General features: G+C 39.1%; 1 protein-coding gene across 9 annotated transcripts in view; it reads left to right on the plus strand.

Moving 5' to 3' along the window:
- Window positions 1-22,836, plus strand: part of DLG2 (discs large MAGUK scaffold protein 2) — a 2,272,173-nt gene that overhangs the window by 1,880,726 nt on the left and 368,611 nt on the right. The gene's annotated exons all lie outside the window — the stretch shown is intronic.

Below are 22,836 nucleotides of genomic sequence, written 5' to 3' on the forward strand. Positions count from 1 at the left end.
GTTTTGTTTGTTTTTGTTTTTGTTTCCTTTGAGACAGAGTCTTGCTCATTCTATTGCCCAGGCTGGAGTGCAGTGGTGCAATCTCAGCTCACTGCAACCTCTGCCTCCCAGGTTCAAGTGATTCTCCTGCCTCAGCCTCCCAACTAGCTGGCATCACAGGCATGCACCACTGTGCCTGGCTAGTTTTTATATTTTCAGTAGAGATGGGGGCCAGAGTGGTCTCAAACTCCTGACCTCAGGTGATCTACCCACCTCAGCCTCCCAAAGTGCTGGGATTACAGGCATGAGCCGTCACGCGTGGTCTACATGTCACAGTTTAAATGGTGTTCAGGTGCTTGATGCTTGTTGCACTTACTTCCCTCAAATAAAGGTGAAGGTGCTAATATTTTCTTCTTGATGTTCTGAGACACATTTGCATCCAACAAATGTTGAGAAGCATGCCTTTTTAAAAATGATATATTACTTCTTTTATTTTAAAAAACAGACTTTTCCCCCAAACTCATAATCATACTCTAAACACTGTACATTTATAATGTGTATAGTTTGGTGCAAATGTAAAAAAAAAAATGCGTAAGATAATGCTATATAGAGTTTGCTGATGGTACGGAGTTGTAGCAGCGGCACCACTCAACTAAATTCAAGAATTATCAGCAACAATATATTAAGCATCTTTTTTTTTTTTGCTTTTTTATTAATTTTAATTTTATTAATGTTTCTTATATGGGCATATCACGTGATGCTGAGGTTGAGCGTACAATTGATCCCATTACCCAGATAGTGAGCCTAGTACCCAGTAGTTTTTCAATCATTTCCCTTTTCCTTCCTTCCCCACTCTAGGAGTCCCCAGTATCTATTGTTGCTAACTTTATGTCCATGAGTATCCAGTGTTTAGCTCCCACTTATAAGTAAGAACATGTGGTATTTGGCTTTCTGTTCCTATGTTAATTTGCTTAGGATAATAGCCTCCAGTGGCATCCACATTGGTGCAAAGGGCATTATTTTGTAAGTAATTTTCAAGGCTACTTTATTGAGATGAGATTGACATAGAAAAAGTTGTACATACTTAATGACAAATTTGGAGATGTGTATGCACACATGAAACCATCACACAATCTATGCCATAACACATCCATCACTCCAAAAGTTTTCTCCTGTTCTCTTCTATTTTTATTATTGTTTTCCTTTTGTGATAAGAACAATTAACATAAGATCTACCCTCTTATCAAATGTTTAAGCAGGCAGTATTGGTGACTATAGGCACTACATTGTTCAAGGGACCTCTAATTTATCTTGCATAACTATTATTTATTCTTCTCACAATCACTCTGAAAGGTACTGCCCCGTGTTCAAATGAAGATAAACTTCAAGCTAGTCAAAGTTTACCTAACTACAGAGAGTCAGAGCTGGGATTTAAATATTCCATTTTAATGCCCATTACACCTACCATATCCCTTCCCTCCCTCTTTTCATTCTTCCATTCCATTGCCACTTTCTCCCTTCCTTCTAATTTTCCTTTCCTCTTCCTTTCTTTCCCTATTTGCTTTAATTTATTCAAATATTTATTGACTGTCTCCTTCTACTATGTCAAGCTTCCTCTTTAGTATGATAGGGTAAATCCATTGTGAGTGTTCCTGCCTATATTTTAATTTTACTAATCAAGAAAATAATAATGGAGGGTTACATAAGGAGCCAGTACTTATGGCTGATATTATGGTTCATAGTTCATAACTAAACAAAGCACTTAGTTTGTGGTTTTTCATTGTGCATTTAGAAAAATTTGTTTTCGTTTTATGGCTGTGATTTATAAATAAAATCTTATAATTGACCTTATATTTGTTAGCCACCATTCCAACCCTTCAAAAAATGGGAAAATCTCTCTCTCTCTCTCTCTCTCTCTCTCTCTCTCTCTCTCTCTCACACACACACACACACACACATACACACACAAACACACAAACACACACACACACTTTACCTAAATAACATCATACAGTCTGTTGACTTTAGTAAGGTGTCCGGCAGTTTGCATGAATGGCATGAATGGCCTTGTCGTATGTGTCATTGCGGTCCTCTCACATATGAAGTCCTCTGGCCACTCATTAGTTCTGTGGAAGGATGTTGAGTATGGGAGAGACAGTGTAAGGTCCCTCATCAGGACCTTGTTCTGCCATCCAAGAACTGAGCATCATTCCTTAAACTACCTCCCTTACCTACTCCTTCAATACTTTCATGATATATAAGATATAACTGGCAGCTATCAAACCTTATTGTCCATGTACGTTTACATGTCTGTCTTTCTGTACTAGGTAGTAAGGTCTCTCAAAGCAAATACTCTATCTTATATGATTTTATGTCCTTAATATTTAGCACAATGCCTGGCACATAGCAGTCTCTCAAAAAAAAAAAAAAGTGTTTATTGAACGAAAAAGTGTTGAATAAATATGGTGGCACATTAAGAAGTCACTATAGCCTGAAAGATTGACTCTAAAATTCTACCTAAAGCATACTAACATATCTTCATCATCCTGGCTTACATTCTCTATAGTGGGGTACCACTTTGTCATTTCATTACAATCAGCATTCATATAATTGTTAAATGTTCCCAGATGCAAAGCACTGTCACATGCATTAATTCTAGAGATCCTCTAAGGCATTCTAAGTGGCAGGATATTTTGTTATTATTACTGCCATTTTCCAAATCAGGAGAAAAGAGATTCGGAGAGGCTAAATGATCTGTCTATGTCTCCAGCTACTGACATAAAGCTGAACTCAAAGTCAGTGTTCTCTCTCCTCTCAGCACAGTCTCTTTTCAAAATTTTGTCAACAGTCTCTATGGCACATCTTCCTGGTGCACACCACACTGTGTGCACATCACATTCAGGAACACATAAAACAATAAAGAACTAATACTTACATAGTACTTTTGAGTCAGTCACTATCATAAATAATTTAGTCTTCTAACAACACTATGCCTTATTATGTTCACTTTAAGGATAAAGAAATTGAGCCACAGGGATGACATTAGACTCTCTAACTCTGTTTAAATAAAAAAAATCCACCAAGCCCCAGGCTTTATTTGTTTTAACCTCCATACATGTGAGAGAAAAAAATGAGCTAGTAATACTCTATGGCTTGACAAAGAAAACTCCCAAGTATTTCTGCTTCAAAAATAGATTTATCCATTTAAATATTATTACCAGGACCACATAGTAAATAAGGCAGCCAATCAGAATTATAGTCTTCTTAGATATTATAATTCATAGGATATAACCACAATCTTTGAAGTTCACACAGCATATCCATTTTAATGTATAACATTTGCAAATACATTTGATGAGGAAAATATCTGCTTTTTTCAGTTGAGAAAGAAGAGGGAATATTTCTCCTTAGTATATCAAAATGTATTTCACCTATAGCTAGCTAGAAAATGGCTAGTTTCAAGGTTCACTATTGGAATTTCATTGCTTAACATTGAGAGAAAAGAATAAACAGTCTTGAGAAGCTCAAGCATTACATTGTGGAAAGCAAAATGGCACAAAAGAATTACTAATGATGGAATATGGAAGATAAAATATTTTCATCTATAACTTACACTGGACATACAGGGGCAAACTACCTTCCTGGAAAATACAAAGCAAAAACTCTAAATAACAATCTAGAGCTGGCTGGGCATGGTGGCTCATGCCTATAATCCCAGCACTTTGTGATGCTGAGGCAGGCAGCTCACCTGAGGTCAGGAGTTCGAGACCAGCCTGGCCAACATGGTGAAACCCTGTCTTTAGTAAAAATTAAAAAATTACCCAGGTGTGGTGATGCACACCTGTAGTCCCAGCTACTTGGGAGGCTGAGGCAGGAGAATTGGTTGAACCCAGGTGGCAAAGGCTGCAGTGAGCCAAGATTGCACCACTGCCCTCCAGCCTGGGTGATGGAGTGAGACTCTGTCAAAAAAGAAAAAAAGAAAAAAAAAAAGAACCTAAATAAAATTCAATACATATTAATAGGTCATGTAAAATTAATTTGCAAATAAGTCATGTTAACAACAATGTAGTAATTTCAGAGAAAGGAAGTAGAATCCCCAGGGAAGGGATCTGGGGGATATGTCTTTGGTCTCAATTGTTCTTCATAGGTAAGAGACTTGCATAATAGACAATTAACTTTCTCATCAGGGACAGAATGTCCATTCCTACTCTCACACATAGACTATAGGATCTTCCTAGGTAATTTAGTTATTACTGGTTTACTATGTGCCAGATATTGTATATGTATGTATATGTATATAAACACATATAAATACACACATATATACACACACACACTGAAGAAAGAGAAGAGACAGTAACACGTAAAATACAGCATGTCATAGTATATGTATTTAATAAATGTTGCTATTACTATTAACAATTCTGTTTTAAGACTGTATCTGTTGTTTTTTAAAAAGGTTCAGATACCCATGTATAAGGAAGGCCTCTTTTGGATAGTTTGGGCTGTTCCTTCTTTGGGACAGGGATTGAACTAGATTGGCATTTCCCAAAGTGTGTTTCACAGAACACTGAAACAGCAGGATTGTAATAGGTTGCTACTGTAATAGGTTCCTTTGTACAGACTTCTTCAATGAAGAACTTCTAAAAACCATGTTTACCTGTGTCCATTGGAAATCTCCTAGAGCAGATGAAGTCTGTGGTTTTCACAAATATTTTGACCACAAAACCCTTACATAAGGAGTATCTTATAGGACACCAGTAGCGGGAAATGCTTGAGTAGATTTGTTATTATTATTTGCGACGGAGTCTGGTTGTGTTGCACAGGCTGGAGTGCAGTGGTGCGATCTCGGCTCACTGCAACCTCCACCTCCTGGGTTCAAGCGATTCTCCTGCCTCAGCCTCCCGAGTAGCTGAGATTACAGGCTTCCGCCACCGCGCCCGGCTAATTTTTGTAATTCCCGTAATTGACTGTTTCCTACATTCTTGCCTATACAGTAAAGGGAAGTGGCCTTTTACTATGTTTTAAGGTTATGGGTGCCATCTAGTGTTTATGCATTGTCAAAACACATTACTTAGCAACCTGAAGATGGAGGATCCTGAAGCTCCATTGCAGGGAATTTTTTCCAGGCCTACCGCTTATCTCCACCAGAATTCCAAAATTAAAGTACTGAAGATGCTCAAAGACAAAGAGATCATCACCTTGGGCTACAACCTATACATGTCTTATAAGTGATCTTTTCTAATTTCTCTTTTATGTATTCTATTTCTCAGGGATTTGTTGCAGAATGGAATTCAGTAATTGAACCATATTCTTGATGTATTCATGGAGGAGAATTTAGGGCATTCAGCATGCAGTCACATTAACTAGTGTAGTAGCCTCCTCAGGCATTCTTTCTGCAGAAGGAAAGATAGAAATGTTTCCCTTATTATTTGTTTCAGTGATTTGTTAGGAAAAAATGTGGAACAGAGCACAGAGAAGCAATACCCCTAGAAAGAGATTATTTCCTGTCTCTCCAAGCAATTGTAGTTTATTCATTCCTCAGGCATCCAAAAATGATCGCCCCAGCTGACTTGCTCACTCCAAAGTTCATTCTTGATGGACTTTAAGTATTTAACAAACTGTGTTTCAAGATACATGATTAGGAATATGTGTTGCCAGAAGTGAAATGCTGCAGCTGTTGAAGTGAAGGTATAATAGGTAACTGAATTTCCAAATTAGAATTTAAATTGCATTGTTGATTTAGAAAGAGTGAAAATGAATCACAGCTCACATGGGTATTTCAAAATTGTTCAGGTTATCTTCATGCTTTGAAATGTGCAGAGGGGAAGGACTTGATTTGCCAGGACTCTATTTTCAAATTTAATTAAATAGAATATGAGCACTACACACACTATTCACCATCTTTGGGTACTGATAAGGTCACCTTATACTGTAACCTCAAATAACATTTCTAAATCTGTTCTGGTGTTGTGGCTTCCCCCTCCCCCATGCCATCCCCAGTAAAGATGTCCCAAATTATTTCTTTGATTTCCTGAAGTGGTCCTCATATGAACCTACAAACCTCATCCCTTCAAGCTTTGCCATACCTGCCATACCTGCCATGCTCTTCCTCTCTGGCTCTGGCTCCCAGTCCCATGGAGGAACCTTGCTTTCCTAGTTTTCAGTACTGATGTTTTCTGCCTAAGAAACTCTGTCTCCCTCTGTGCGTTCCTGAAACAAGCACTCTCTGAAATACTAAAAAGGATCTGGGGCCTATGCAATGTTAGGGACAAGTCTCCTCTCCACAACTCAGTGCTATTGTTTCACCTTGTCCTCCAAGGTGAAACAGCCTAAATCAGAAATCTTATAAAAGCTTTCACCTAAGCAACACCTTCAGCTTCTCTTCGCTCATCTTCTGGAGTCACCCAAACTCCAGCAAAACCACTACCCTCCCCTCAGGAACAAGTATCAGTAAGGTTTCAGAATTTTTCAAGGTACTGTGTCAGCCAGCACATTCTGTTAAACTTTGAAGTGAAATCCAACTAAGTGGAGTTGATGCATTTTTGAGGAGGTAAAAACTTATTGCCCTAAATCTGACCAGTTAAATTTAGAGTTCTGGTCCAGAAACCATGTGGAAGTTACCTCTCCACACCAGCATGCTTGTTCCAGGCATTTGCTCTCTCTCTCTAACCCACTGCCTCTAGACCTGTTGACTCTTCAGTCATTTCCGGCTTTTGCCTCTCTTAATTGTGGAGCCCATTTAGACTTCTCCCTACCTTACTGGATCTTTCTTCTTGCACAACTGAGAACCCACTTGCTCCCCTGATCACAAGACCACCTCAAATGAAAACAGAAGTGGCCTGTGAAGAGGCTCCAGGGGAGTTACTCTTGCTCAGCCTTGGCTTCAGAGCCCCACTACCCAGGCTGACTCCTGGCCCAGCCACCGGAGCATGGGGATTCAGCAGGGCCTGACTCTGGGCAGAGTCCTTTATTCCTGATGATTGCCTAGTGCATGTAAACATCACCCATCACATACAGACTTCCAGTCTGTGGAAAGAGCAAACAGGACAAAAAGCGTATCTAATCATATCCTTTTCCTGCTCTCTTTAAAGCCTTTCAGTGGTGTCCTGCTGTTCTTAAAGCCTAAAATTTTTAACATAGCCCATAAAGTTTTGCAGGGTCTGGCCCCTGCCTGCCTGGACAGCCTGCCCCATCCACAATGCTTCCCCTACTCTCACTGATGCCTCAGCCACCCTGGATTTTTCTTTACCTATGGTCAGGGATGCTATTCAAAATTTTCACACCTTGGCATAACCCTGGCACCAGTCCACACAATGAATGGCCATAGTGCCACAGATGCCAGACAGCAGGGCGGTGGGGGCTTCTAGGGAGCCAGAGTTGTGGGTCACTCAGGAGAGCTCAGGACAGCAGTTATTTACTAACAAACCACACACAAAATGTGTTTCACTGTTGTACCGAAAGAAAGAGCCATATCACTGAGTAGGGATGGAGCAGTAGCCCTGTCCCCTCTGTGCTGAGCTCCCTCCTACCTCCAACCTGTTCGCTGAATTTCCTCTGAAAAGGAACTTGCAGTAGACAAGGAAAAACCCTCCCTTATCTAAAAGGGACCAGAGAACTCATCAATTGCCCCAAGTGTCACTTAAACAGTATCCCCATTGTCTGACATAGAATCTGGCTGTGTAATAGATGTTAAAGAAAAACAGTAAATAGGCCGCGCAGGGTGGCTCACGCCTGTAATCTCAGCATTCTGGGAAGCCGAGGTGGGCGGATCACCCGAGGTCGGGAGTATGAGATCAGCCTGACCAACATGGAGAAACCCTGTCTCTACTAAAAATACAAAATTAGCCGCACGTGGTGGCGCAGGCCTGTAACCCCAGCTACTCGGGAGGCTGAGGCGGGAGAATTGCTTGAACCCGGGAGAGCGAGTTTGCGGTGAGCTGAAATCATGCCATTGCACTCCAACCTGAGCAACAAGAGTGAAACTCTGTCTCAAATATATATATATATATATATATGTATGTATTTTCTTTTTAAAGAAAAACAATAAATAAAATTTGTGGGCACTCAGTAAACTGTGTAGGGAAACAAAATTAACATTGCTGCTTTCCAGTTACATTCCTTAAGTCCTGCTTATTCAATGTGTCATAAACACACTATATGTCACAACTTAGCAAGGTGCAGTGAAAATAGTACCTTAGGAACCATGTACTTAACATCAGACTTGTAACACCTAACTCACAAGATGACTACTCAAAGGAGTTAACTGTAAGCAGCTTTCAAAACTCTGAAACTTAACTCAGTGCTCCAGTAAAACACCAGCTTTTCTCACAGTGGTACTTCCAAAACTCTGTATAATAGCAGATGTGTGAAACGCTCCATTAAAAAGGTTCATAATTCAATGAAAGATCTGAGAAGTCCTGCAGCAAATTTTTTAAATGCTGATAAAGTGTGGGTTTTTTGTTTGTTTGTTTATTGGTTGGTTGGTTGGTTTTTTGGTTTTGGTTTGTTTTTGTTTGTTTTTTTGAGACAGAGTCTTGTTCTGTCGCCAAGGCTGGAGTGCAGTGGCACGATCTTGGCTCACTGCAAGCTCCGCCTCCCTGCAAGCTCTGCCTCCCGGGTTCACGCCCATTCTCCTGCCTCAGCCTCCGGAGTAGCTGGGACTACAGTCGCCCACCATCCCTCCCGGCCAATTTTTTCTATTTTTAGTAGAGACGGGGTTTCACCGTATTAGCCAGGTTGGTCTCTATCTCCTGACCTCGTGATCCGCCGGCCTCAGCCTCCCAAAGTGTTGGAATTACAGGCGTGAGCCACCACGCCCGGCCCATAAAGAATTTTTTAACATTATTTAGCAAAATCACTTTTTTAGTCTTTGGGTATAAATTACTATCAAGTGAAACATATTTTTTGAAAATTCTGTCATAATCTCCAGAAAACCTCTTGTAAGTATTTTATTGGACAGAAGTAATATTTTCACCTTAAAATCTTGTTTGCAGAGCTCAGAGACATTCACAAAGTACCAAAAGCTACTAGACACTAAGGATACAACTTGAAAAAAGCATGGTCTCCTCAGTGAACATGTAGCCTCATGAAGGGAGACAGACAAATAAATAGGTTATTTCCAGTATAACATGGAAATGCTGATGGTAACTTCCAGGGACCACATGAGCATATAGAAGAGACCATCCTTAGCTCAGGATGGGAAAGTAAGAAGGATTCTGGAGGGGAAACTTCCCAAAGAAGAGGGGCCTGAGAAACCAAAACCAGTAATTAGAGATAAAATGCCTAACATTTATTGAATATATGCTCAGCACCAAGCATTTTGCTGGATACTGCACTATGATTTCACTGAATTGTCTCAACAACCTTGTTGGATTGAGGGCTCGGAGAAATTAAATAATTTGTCCAAGTTCACATAGATAATCAGTAATGATGGTGGTATTTGGAACACTGTTGCTTCTGATTTCAAAGCTATGCTCTTTCTGCGATGTAGGCCTTCACAAGAGAATTGAATGCAGCAGCTTGCTTATGTCTGAGGCAGTCCATACTCAAAGTCTAGTTAATGAAGAAAGCATAAATGCCTAAAACAAGAGCATTTAAAAGGAGACACATGAGTCACCACAGGAAGCCATTGTATACGAAGGCTGTATGATTAAGGTACTTAGAAGCAATGTTCAGATCCTTAGAAGCTTCCCTTGAGGACGAAACTGTTTTTTGTTTTTTTTTTGTTTTTTTTTTTGTTTTGTTTTGTTTTTTTTTTGAGACGGAGTCTCGCTCTGTCGCCCAGGCTGGAGTGCAGTGGCCAGATCTCAGCTCACTGCAAGCTCCGCCTCCCGGGTTTACGCCATTCTCCTGCCTCAGCCTCCCGAGTAGCTGGGACTACAGGCGCCCGCCACCTCACCCGGCTAGTTTTTTGTATTTTTTAGTAGAGAGACGGGGTTTCACCGTGTTAGCCAGGATGGTCTGGATCTCCTGACCTCGTGATCTGCCCGTCTCGGCCTCCCAAAGTGCTGGGATTACAGGCTTGAGCCACCGCGCCCGGCCGAAACTGTGTTTTATTCATCTCTTCACCTTTGTTGATTAACTTAGAACCCAGCTACTGAGCAAATGTTTAATGAACGAATGAATGAATGAATGACTCATTTTTGCCCACCTCTCTGAAAGCAGTTGGGAATCCTAGGGCCCCTCTCAGTTGTATTCATCTGGAACTCTGGCCAATTAATCCCCTCTGTTCTGAAGATTCAGAATAAATTAAAACTTTTAGCTTTCTGGTTAATGGAATGTATTTCCAATTCGGACACATCATTTCCTGATTGACTAAAAGGAATTCCCATAGATCAGAAAAATGTTAATTAAATATTCTATTACATATTAAATGCTAAATAATTGATGATCGTTTAAAGTATGTTTATGTCAGATTCTCTTCTTCTAAATAGATATTTAGGTAGCGAAGACTTCCTATACAAATTTCAAAGGTTGGATTAACACCTGTTCCAATGTCTTCTCTATGTAAACATTTAAAATGTGATATAATAGCTGATCACAGATAAAGGGGAAATCAAATCATTGGCTTGATCATCACTCCTCCTTTAAAATTTGAAATCTCTTTCGAGTCAAAAGGTGGACTGATGTTTAGTCTAGTTCATTTTGGCCTCAGAATAACCTATTTTATTAGCTAATCTCTAATAACCCTTAGATTTGCATTACCATATATATGTATAAAGTCCCGCACTGTGATCATCTCATTTGATCCTCAAAGGGTCCCTTCAGGAAAGGTAGGAAAATGATCATACTGCTGTTTTATTCAAGAAGAAACTGAAAGGTTCAACAGTTTTGTAACTCAAAGCCTATTTGACTCTAGGAATAGACTTCCTTCTTTCATGAGAAGCTTCCTTATCTGTAACACTAACTACTCTAGGAATGTGCCTGATGGGAACTTGGCTGGTGAAATTATCTCCTGGAGGTCTTGACTCCAGACAACAGACATCAGCTCTGGGTAACTTACATGAAAAAATAATTTATTGGAGAAATAACAGATAGTCTAGATAACAGGAAGCCTGAGGAACCAGGCTCAGAGGCCAGGGAGGAAATCCTCCTAAAAAGCAACCTACTAAGGATGCTGGGCTGTCACCACTGGCCACTTATGGCCAAACCACACTGCTGAGAAAAGTCTCTATTTCTCCTTGCACCTTACATGTTAGTGTGGGGATGCTAAATTCTCAACTGGAACATCTGCTTGACCTGCCCTGTTGTAGCTGCCGAGGGGAGGGAAAAGGGAATAGCTGCCCCCTCCAGCTTCTCTAATGGGGGTGAGGCTGTGCCTCCTTCCTGTCTTGAATTGTCCCCAAATAAGAAGCATATCTGAACACTGGGTAGATAAATGATAAATGACCATTAGTGATTATTTGGCTCACTGAGCTCTATTTGAGAAATGTTTTAGGTCTAGGATCTTAAGGATCGTAAGTGCTTCTTAAACAATAGAAATTATTTTGGAGAGAAGCCTCTAATGGGAGGAGCCTAGGCCTAAGAGAATAAAAGGAGAGGAATTGATGACAGAAAGGATGAGAGACATATTGTGCACTTCCTACCTAGTAAGAACTTCACATAGATTGTTTACTATTATCTTGCAGGTCAAAGTTCTGAGACTCTGAGATGTTAAATAATTTGGTTAAGACCAGACTGTAGTAAAAGGACTGGACTCTAGGTCTGCCCAACTTCAAAGTCAGTTCATCTTTTACACAATTCCATAGATTCTATCAACTTTGATCATGTTACTCCTCCGCTTAATATCTTTCCACAGGTTCCTGCTGCCTTTCCAGCCAAATTCCCTCCTTTAATGACAAGTACAGTTATCTCCTCTGAGTTTGCTCTAGAGAGGAATGCAATATAATGGGAACTAGAGGGTAGAGTTTGTTTTTTGTAACAGTGTTTATATGTTGATGGAAATGATTCAATAGAGAGAAGGAAATTGGTGATTTATTTAGCAATTCGTATAAATGTATATGAAGTGGAAGAAGTGGAAAATACTTTGTATGGCTGTGACTCTTACTTGTTAATTATTTGATTTATTGAATATCTCTTATTGATTTATTTGGTTTATTGCTGTATTCCAAGAGTTTTGAAAAGTACTTGGCATTTTATAAGTGTTCAATAATGAAAGCATGTCTGTCAAATATTATTCTATGTCTATAGGAAATAGAGAGGTAAATCAGACATTGATCTCACCTTCAGGGACTGATAGCTTAGTGGAGACATAAGATATGAACGTGGTCATAATGCATGGCAGATTGATAAAAAGAAACAACTACTTTGACTTATTCTTCACAGGCTGACATTGTCTAAAATCCATAAGAAGTTTCTTAATTCCAAGTATCTTATCTTCTTCATCATCACCATCACCACTTCTGACACCATTCACTTCACTACATGCAATGACTGCTCTCAACAACTGACATATGTGGAGAGTCGATGAGTGTCCTATAACAGCAAATTGCTCATACATGAGCTGCTTCTCTCTTTCTACCACCCCAAATTCCCAAGGGCAGCGTTGGCCCTTTCTCTGCCTCCTAACTTCTGCTCAGGTTCTGAACAACTGCAGAGCTTGAAGCAGCAAATATCATGTCATGAGATGTGAACTTCCCAGCTAGTATGGAGGTCAGTAAGGATAAACGTTACATCTGGATCATCATCGCATCCCAGAACCTAACCCAGTGCTAGGCACACAGAGGTGTTCATAGGTGATGAATAAATTAGAGCATGAACGAACTTCAAGAAGTCTTCCCTAAGGGGAAAGGAAAGCTTTTGGAGATTTTGTTCTAAGTTTATTCCCTGAAATTCTCAGATGATTCTTTTTTAAGTTGTCTGTGACATCTATGAGACAACTTATTGCCTTGTTTTCCAGTTTAAGTGTCGGTTGGTTGGAAGAGAGAAATCCTGGATGAATAACTTACCAGAGAATAACTAAATGTGGATCAGTAGATAGGATCCCAGGGGTAGCATTTTTCACTGGAAAAAGCTGTTCCTATACTACATATTTGCTGTGCTTTTGAAATGTCAGGGCTCAGTTGCTTAACAGTGAATCAGTAAAAAGAAAATATTCCCTTCCTCAGTTGTCAGGCCCACATTATTTTCTGCCCCAGAAAGAAATATCTCCAGGGAATCTTTCCATTCATTGGAAACATCCACTGTCTTGCCCTGAAAGTCATAAAAAATGAGACAAATCTATCTGAAAGCAGGTACCAAGGTCTGGACTTTTCGATCTGAACCATAGTTTACATATAAAATGTTACATATAAAATGCTTAGGTATTATCATTCTAATAGTGTAGCTGATAGCAGTGATAATAATTGGCTGTTTCTGAATAGTACTTTTGATTTATGGAGCAATTTAAAATTTTTATTCTTATGGCAACCTTAGGCAGGGGATGGTATTATTATAATAACAACTTTTTATGAAGAAACCAAGCCTCAGAGATGCTTAGTAGAGAATACAAAGTGATAATATTAAATGGAAACCTGACTATTTAGCTGCTTATACGTTTTTTCAGTTATTTGCATAAACTGTGGCCTATGAACCTATTATTCCCATAAGACAATAAAGAACACATAGTGACTGGGATTATTTCCTAAAATTCCACAAGATGGCAGTAAAATATTTTGCATTGAACTGGAGACACTAGTGGAATGTGACATTTTGCCAAGTTTTCGTACTAGTGATTGTATTTGATCACAGTATTAAAACTGGTTATCATAATGATAGCTTTTTAAAATATAACTCAATGAATTTAAGTTGAATTCAAACCTGAAAGTAACATTTGTGGTTTTGTTTATTTATTTTTTATTTTTTTTATTTTTATTTTTATTTTTTTTTTGGTGAGGGTTCTATTTTTCAACGTAAGAAACCACTAGGAATCAGCCAGGAACTGAAAGAGCCAAGATTTCTTGAGAAAGCTTAAAATGAGTAATGTTACTCCTTCTTGAACGTTGGACTGACCTATAATTCTCCTGCTTGAAAGAGAGAATTAGAGGGGTCAGCAAAAGGCCAATAGTTAATCTTCCTTATAATTTCATTTCTTGTTATTTGTCTATGTTCAGAATCTATCCTGGAGGGAAACTTCCCTGTTGGACCAATGCTGCTATAAAACAAATTCCAGAAACATTTATTGCCTATATCTCTCGGGTTTTGTGTGCAACATAAACTATACTAAGCTATGGGTGGTTTTTCATGTACTTTTATTATTCTACTCCCAGATTTATGATAGAATTCAGAAGAATGAAGACTACATTTTTCTTTTCTTTTTCTTTTTTTCTTTTTGAGACAGAGTCTTGCTCTGTCTCCCAGGCTGGAGTGCAATGGCATGATCTTAGATCACTGCACCCTCAGCCTCCCAGGTTCAAGTGATTCTCCTGCCTCAGCCTCCCAAGTAGCTGGCATTACAGGCATTCACCAGTATTCCTGGCTAGTTTTTGTATTTTTAGTAGAGATGGGGGTTCACTATGTTGGTCAGGCTGGTCTCAAATTCCTGACCTCAGGTGATCCACCTGCCCCAGCCTCCCAAAGTGCTGGGATTACAGGTGTGAGCCACCACACCTGGCCTACATTTTTCTTTCATTTGGCGGGTGGTCTGCCTCCATGCTGAGCGGGTACTCCCTTTGTTGATGGGGCTCATGATTATCATCAGGGACACATGGGCCTGAGTCAGTAGACTCTAGAATTGAGAACATCAGAGAAAATCCCACTGTTTCTGTATCTAACATAAAGGCAAGCAAGTGTTCCTTAGCATCTCCTTTGTGTGTAGCAGACAGGACTCATGCCTCGAAAAGATGGCAGTGGATTTGCATAAACACATAAAAACCTAAAAGTGGACATCAGGTATCTCTAGTTTTAAAGTCCTTCAGGCACTCTCTTATGCTACCCAAATTTCTCTTTCCCCTTTTCCTGACTTTTCTTCTCTAATGTCTTTTTACCTTCATATTCATAGTCATTTCTTATGACAAAGAGTGCAAACTTAATTTTTGCTTACTTGTCAGAGACTCTCTTTTCACCTTGGGTGGCTCATCATCTTTTCCCTGAAGGAAAAAAATATCTCTTTCATTCCCTTACTAACATAGATTTAAACCTCCTGTTAGGAAGTAAAATATTCCACTCCGTTCCTCTATTTATTCATTTATCCTCTCATCCCTGTCTACAACAAACTTGACAGGGGCTTCCGTGTTTATGTTACCTTGCTGGGTGGAATGTAGTGATGACTAAGCCATGTGTCATGTCCTTGGGATGCTTGTAGTCTAAGAGAAGAAATGAGCAGGTCCACCCTGAATTATACCATAAGAAAAGTACGTGAGGCAAGGGAGTTCCATAGAAAAGGCAAAACCTCACCAGGTATTCTGAGGAGGACTCGTGTTTTCCTTAGTAATGGAAAGACCTTCCCAGATCCTCACTGCAAGTCTAAGATTTTCATCAGGCCACCATTTTTTCATCAGGCCACAAGGGAAGAACATGAAGTCCGATGCAGAAGTTTTGAAAAGCAGGGGTGCTCAAGAATTATCAACAGCCCAGGCCAACAAGACACCAGATGCAGGAGACTATTGGGCCTCTAAATAAACAGGATGAGGAGTTTAAGCACCGGGCTAGGCTAGGAAAAGCAAACAGCTTCCAGGAGCAATAGTTCAGTTACTCAGGGCAACCTGAACAAACTCCTGATCCTCTCACTCCTCTGTAAAGTGAAAAGACAGAGACTCAGGATCTTTAAAGGCCCTTCCAGCTCCAATATGGTTGGAATATATGTGTTTGAGAGAACTTCCTGTGATAAAAAGGATGCACTGAAGGGTTTTTTAACAATTAATTTATGATTAGTTATGACTAAACATAGGTTATGAATAAAGACTTCCCTTTATTTTATTTTTTTAATTAGAGACAGGGTTTTGCTGCTGCTAGATTGTGCAATATCACAATCATAGCTCACTAAACCTTTGAGCTCCTGGGCTCACACAGTCCTCTCACATCAACCTCCCAAATAGCTATGAACATGCATCACCATGCCCAGCTAATTTTAAAAATATTTTTAAAATACAGGGTCTCACCATGTTGCCCAGGCTGGTCTTCAACTCTTGGCCTCAAGCAATCCTCCCACCTCAGCCTCCCAAGGCACTGGGATCACAGGTGTGAACCACCTCATCCAGCCTAAGACTTCTCTTTAAATACTAAAAGTTTTAAAATCAGAAATTGAAATTGAAGACATGCATTCATGTTTTTTTCAGAGTCCATTGGTTATAATTTAACCATCCAAATAAAGTCTAAATTCCTCAATATAGCTTCCTCTTAATTTGTCCAGCCATATCTCTAAAAGTCAATCTTTTCTCCATCATGTAACTATATCTGACATTGTATCCTCTCCTGAAAACTTTCTCCACCCCACCCTCTTCGAAATAACTCTTCTATTCATCCTTCAAAGCTTAGATTGTTATATTCTCTAAATGCCGTCTCTCGCCATTCCCACTGCACCTTCCCAACACAAACAGAAACACCTCCAAGTTAGGTACCCCTCTTAATGTGCTCCATGTATCCCATACTCTTCTATGATAGCACTTACCATGCTAATTTTTAAAGACATGTTTAATACTCCATTTTCCTCACTACATTGTAAGCCAGGACAATGTCTGTCTTGTGTACCTGACATATAATATATCTCATAAATATATAATGAATGAATAAAGCTAGATTAGTATTTTAAGTCAGTAGATTCTGAGTAAAGATCTAGTAAAATAAATGCATAACCAACAATTCATGGGCAGTATATACCTATATTGCACAGGACACAATGTTAAGCACTCTCTGATTATTATAGGCTGATTATTTAAAGGTTGCCAGCTCACAGGAATGCGTGTAACCTAACAAAATTTGAAGAGTATTTATATGATATTGTGTCTGACATCTCAAAAATCAAAATGTAAAACAAACAAACAAAATGTAGTTATATCTTTTGTATAGCAACCACTAGAGGGCAATGAAAGTAAACGTGGACATCCTTTTGGGTTAAGGAATTGTAAAATGTTTTCTGATTGAAATCTGGGCATTTAATCTTATGTTTGGGATAGTTATAGGACCTGTAGGCTGTGGTTTCTGTGATTATGGGTTTAGTAGTTATAATTACCTTTCTAGTGTAGAATTAAAACCTAGATCATCTGTGATAATAACATCACCTTACATTGCATGCATTATCTCATATGAACCTCCTATGGCACTGCCAGGGAATATACTATTTTCCCATTTTCCAATGAAAAAATCTTAGGTTCAGAGGCATTAAGCTACTAAGTAGCCATAAGATAGCAAAATATTGACATAAACCCTATAAATACTTATTAACTACTTACATTTACCAGGCATACAAAATTCTCTGCTAAGGCAGACAGTCTGGGAAAATACAGGTTCCAAAATTAATTGTACCAGTTTAGAATGGAGACATATGGCAGCAGTGCCTTAAAAGAAGATCTTGTGGTTCTAGGTAGCCATCTGATGATGCTGCCAATAGGCTAATAGGCTGGAGCCTATTTACAGAAATGTAGTCCTGGAATGTGGGAGGCAGACATCCTTCTGTGTCCACACTGGTTAGACTCTATCTAAGCTATAGGTTCCATTCTAGTTGCTGCATTTTAATAAAGATATCAAGAAGCCACAGACTAGGATTAAGGTTCCTGGACATGATATATTAGAGGGTGAAGGGGAAATTGAAATGTCCCAAAGAGAGAGAAAGAGAAGGAATTAGACACAGTAATGCATAAGCTATGGGCTCAGGAGCCAGAGTGGGTCTGACTTGGCATACCTACTAAAAATAGGAAATGAATAATTCCAGAGATCTGGGCTGGCCTCTTATCCATGTCAGATATTGAAGAGAATACATGTTTGTATTCTCCAGGATCCACACGGAGCTAAAGAAGAAGCCTTTTTACTGCTTTAATCTGAGCAGACATCAGAAGCACTTTCCAGAGGCCCCCATGAGGTCTGTGTACAGGGAGCTGAGCATAGCCTTGCTTGGTAGCTGTAATAGCTGAAGTAAAGTGAAAGGCATTGAACATTCAAGCAGCTTCTTTCTGCTTGCCCCAGCAAGCTCAACCTGCAGTTTGCCCGCCACTTTCTTCCATTCTCTTCTCCATCCACCTCTTGTGTGTGTATCCCTGACATACTGCAGGAGTGTATCAGGAGTCCTGCAGTCTAGCTGAAGCGTAGGCACTATGGGAATAAAGTTTCTTGGCCCCAGGAATCTGTGTCACCAACAGAGAACGCGTATCACAGTGTCAGCTGGCCCTTAACCAACCTTCCCACCTCTGGTTACATGATGGTAACTATCCAGAATGAATTTATTGAGAATTTTGCTTCAGAGGAGGTTTTTAACCATAGTAAGGTCTCCATTATAAGAAATGGATCAGTTAGCATGGCCCATGGGATCACCATGTTATTAAAAGACTTGACGGATTAACTTGCCTTTGTAGATGTTGATAATGGTGAATTGAAGGGTGTGAGACAATGGATCTTAGACAAGGCAGTCTTTTCTTGAAACTGCCAAATAGTGTTTCCAGCAAAGATTATCTCATCTCTGCAAACTCCAACCTAGTGATTATCACATCAGGTGCATGCCAGGAAAAAGGTGAAACACTTTAATTTAGTCAGTCTAAATGTGGCCATCTTTAAATTAATGATTTCTAATATTACCCAATATAGTCCTGCTGCAAACTGATAGTTTCCAGTCCAGTGGATATCTTCAGTTATGTAGCTTGGAAGTTGAATACATTTTCCAAAACCCATATTATTGGACATGGCTATAATCTGGACACTGCCCATTTCCATTTCTTGACTGTGCAAATGCTTGGAATCCACTCTGGAAGCTGCCATGGGTGGATCTTTGGAGAGCATAGGGACTCAAATGTTCCTGTGTGGAGTGCAGTGAACATTACTGGTATCACTCTGAAGGATCTGAACTCAGATAAAGGAATTAATCAAAATCTGGAGCAAGGGGGAAAATGTGCACAAAGAAATGATTGCCAGTGCCTATGAAATTATGAAAATGAAAGGTTATACTTCTTGGGCCATTGGCCCATCTGTAACTGATTGAACGGAAAGTATTTTAGGGAATCCTAGGAGAGTACATTCAGTTTCCACATAATTAAGGGCCTCTGTGGAATGAATGAAGTATTCCTCAGTGTTCCTTGTATCTAAGAGAGAATGGTCTTGCAGACCTTACACAGGTAAAGCTGACCCTTGAAGAGGCAGCCCATTTGTAAAGGAGCACTTTACAAACACTTTGGGAATTCAGAAGAAGCTCAAGCTTTAAAGTTGTGTAAAGCTGTCATTCTGAAATTATTGAAGAAGAGAAATAGTAGTTATGGGATTATATATAAACCTTTTGAATAAACTTAAATTCCTAAAAATTGGAAACAGGGAAGGGGGTAGAGTGACTCCCCTGTTTATTTAGCCTCTATCTCTTTTATTATTAGCATCCAGATGCTGAATGATACTTATTTCTTACAATTCCTAAGCGATTGCATCAAAGAAGGTGTTTTTGATACCTCTGGTGTGCCAGTACTTGCTTTGTATGTATATGCAGTTGCCATTTGGTCCAAAAGAACGTATGATCTCAGTGTTTATTGTATCATAGAAATCCTAATTCTTTTAAGTACATTCTAATATTTTTTGGTCTGATGGGCTTATATTATACTCATCTATATACTCTTTTTAGAAGTTGTTACTTTCTCTACAATGTAAAAATAAAAGTACATATAAAGAAAAAAAGTGAGTCTGAATCCTGACTCTGTTGTTTGTAATTGTGAATTTCAGCAATTTATTTAACTTCTCTGTGCTTCAGTTTTCTTATCAATAAAATGATGACTGTGTCTACTTATAGGGCTGTTATGAGGAGAAATTGATAATACATGTGGTGTTTAGTGTAACATTTGGCACATGGAAGGACTTGATAAATGTTGCCTATTATTTTTTTGTTGCTGCTGCTGCTGTTGTTTTTGTTGATAAAGCACTTGCAAGATCATTCTGCAGAAATGAAGGTAGGCTTTTTTGTGTTGCCCTAGAAAATGCTATTAGAACCAAAAGAGGCATCATCTAAAAGCAAGAGTTCGTAACAGGCTTAGTTTCAAATACTGTTTCTACCATATATCACCTAACTGATCTTGAACATGTCACTCAACCTTACCCAGTCTCCATTTTCTGATGTTACTGAGTACTTAATATGTCTGCTCACTGTGCTAAGCACTATGGGTAGAGTGAAAAGACCTTGTATCACTGCATTGTAATTACTCAAGCAGGAGCCAGCTGACCATCTGCCGGCATTTAGAGGGCTTGGGAGAAAGCATTCCTGCAAAGGATGGAATTTTTTATTAAATCTACAAGGATCCTATAAAGAATCTTTCTTTCTGCTCTTGAAAATGTTGGAAATGAAATTTGTTCTCACTTTCCAATTGTCTTCATCTGATACAGCACAAGGCTGGTCCTCAAATGGGCTTGCATTCAAAAGTATTTCCCTTGAAATAGTACCTGCCTTTTGAGGGTAACTGGATTCCTTTATTTCTCAAAGGTTAAGAAGATGAAAAGTATGGCTTTGGAACCAGCAAGAGGCTTGAACCCTGCTTTACCATCAACTAGATGTGCAAACTTTGGACAAGTACTTAGCTTCCCCAAACTCAGTCTTCTCATTTATAAAATGGAGCTAATGACTCCTGCTTCAAAGGATTGTTATGAGGGTTAAATGTGCCAAGGGGTGTAGAGCACCATCATGGTGCCTGACACAGAGCAAGTGGTCCTGCCTTCTTTGACAGTGCCACCAACAATCCCAGTGCTCAAGGCTCTAAGAATGAGCCTCAATTCTAAGAGGAATGGGCACTGGCCTTTTGGTCATCATCCCATCTCCTCAACTCTGTAACATTGTGCAGCTCCTGTCAGATAAAAGCTGACCTAATGTACATTTCCCACAACTCTAGTCCCTCCTCACACTCTATGGTACCTAGGGGTCTAGTGTCCTCATGCTTTTTCTTGTCTGTCCTTCAATGAAAGAAATCAGATGAAGGAGTTCACACTGAGGTTGAATGTTAGGAAATAGGCAAAGCATTATTTCAACTAACTATATCAAGATTTTCACAGTATATCTACCAAGCTTGAGACCAAAACAGTGAATCTCAAATGGTGGAATTATAGGATTTCCAGTAAACCTTCTGAGGAAAGAATTTCAGAAACATCATGAGTGCTTCATAGGATTATTCATTTATACATCTCAAAGATGGCTACATAAGGCTGTGAACTTCTTAATGCCAAATCCAACTCTTATTTTTATTGATCTCAGTACATGACATGACACAGCCCATGGCACACTGTAGGTGTTCAAAAAATGTGGACTAGATGGTCTTGAGGCCATATCAGATGGACAAATATATTTCTTAGCCCATCTATTACTGTTAAAGTTATGTAGCTTTAACACTTGGGATGGGAGAGTTGGAAGACATAGAAGTATTTTGCTTTAGTGTTAAGGATAGAGGAAATAACAGTTCCTCTAGAAATGCCCTGTAATGCCCTGTAACTGGGGAGAATTTCATAGAAGTAGGATTTGAATTGAGCTTCCCAAGGCAAGGGTGGCAGCATGACATGTGGCTACCAAGAAGAGTGTTCACAGGCAAGTAGACAGATGGAAGTTCAAAAGCTACTAGTAAAGGGTGTTGATGACAAGTTCTAGGTAGAAACTAGCTTGTTTTGAAAACCTGTATGCCAGCGGTTGTCTTCATTTTAGTTTCCTTTGAACACTTTAAACACTTCTCCCACATTTTTCTCTCACACTTCTACAAACTCGCAGTCCTCTGTCTCTGCCACATATACAGCAGGGGAAAAAAATGAGGCTCTCTTTCTCTCTGTTATACTAGTTTCCTCTAATCTTTTGCTCAGTAATATATCACAGAAAAACTTTCAGCTCATTAACTGACAACTTTAATGTTGTTCTTTTAGAATAGTCAAAGATTTACTCTTTTCTCTGATAGCCAACAATACATATGGCTTTAATGTCCCTTTTCGCATTTCCTGAGGCTAAAATTTTCACAACATTTAATTCAAATTTAAACTTCCTAAAACTATTTTGGAAAAAGAACCAGGAAGATTTATTTTAACATTATTTTTCTTAATCAAAACAGCAAATGTCATGAATTGTACATACTAAACGTACTTTTTAGTGAGGAAATACTCATCTAGAAAAAAATTGAAATTGTACATGCTATTTACATTAAAAAGTAGAAATTAAAATTTTCTCTTAGTGGTGTTAAAAATGGTATTAGGGTGAACCATATGGAATTGCCATTTTTGTAGGTCATGTTGAATATTGTCAATTTTGTGTGGTTCAACCTAATACACACTCTTGCATAGAGGTTACAGCCGTAGATTATACTAAGAAAAGAGTCTTCAAAGAATTTAGTCCAGAAAAAATTGAATTTATTGGTTTGCTGATTTGAAAGGGGTGCTTAAACAAAGCAGAAGTATTGTTCAGTTTCCCATAGTAAAAGCAAAAGCTATCATTCATTGAGTGGGTTTTCATTTGCATCACCTTATTCAGTTCTCAATATAACTCTGCAACCATTTTGAAGTAGATATTCCTATCATCACTTCATAGATGTGCAGAGTCAAAATTCCAAACCTGAGTCTGCTGGACAAAACCCACACTCTTTCCCTTCTATTACACACTACCTCAGAGACTTAATACAAAAGATAAACCACTTCTCCAAAATACAATACCAATTAGCATCAGGACTTGGAATTATGGGTACATATTGAGTTCTTTGCATAGAAAGCTTGACTTTCTACAGTTAGGCCTTTGAGATA

This window comes from Rhinopithecus roxellana, chromosome 15 (assembly GCF_007565055.1).
Source record: "Rhinopithecus roxellana isolate Shanxi Qingling chromosome 15, ASM756505v1, whole genome shotgun sequence".
Classification (NCBI taxonomy): domain Eukaryota; kingdom Metazoa; phylum Chordata; class Mammalia; order Primates; family Cercopithecidae; genus Rhinopithecus; species Rhinopithecus roxellana.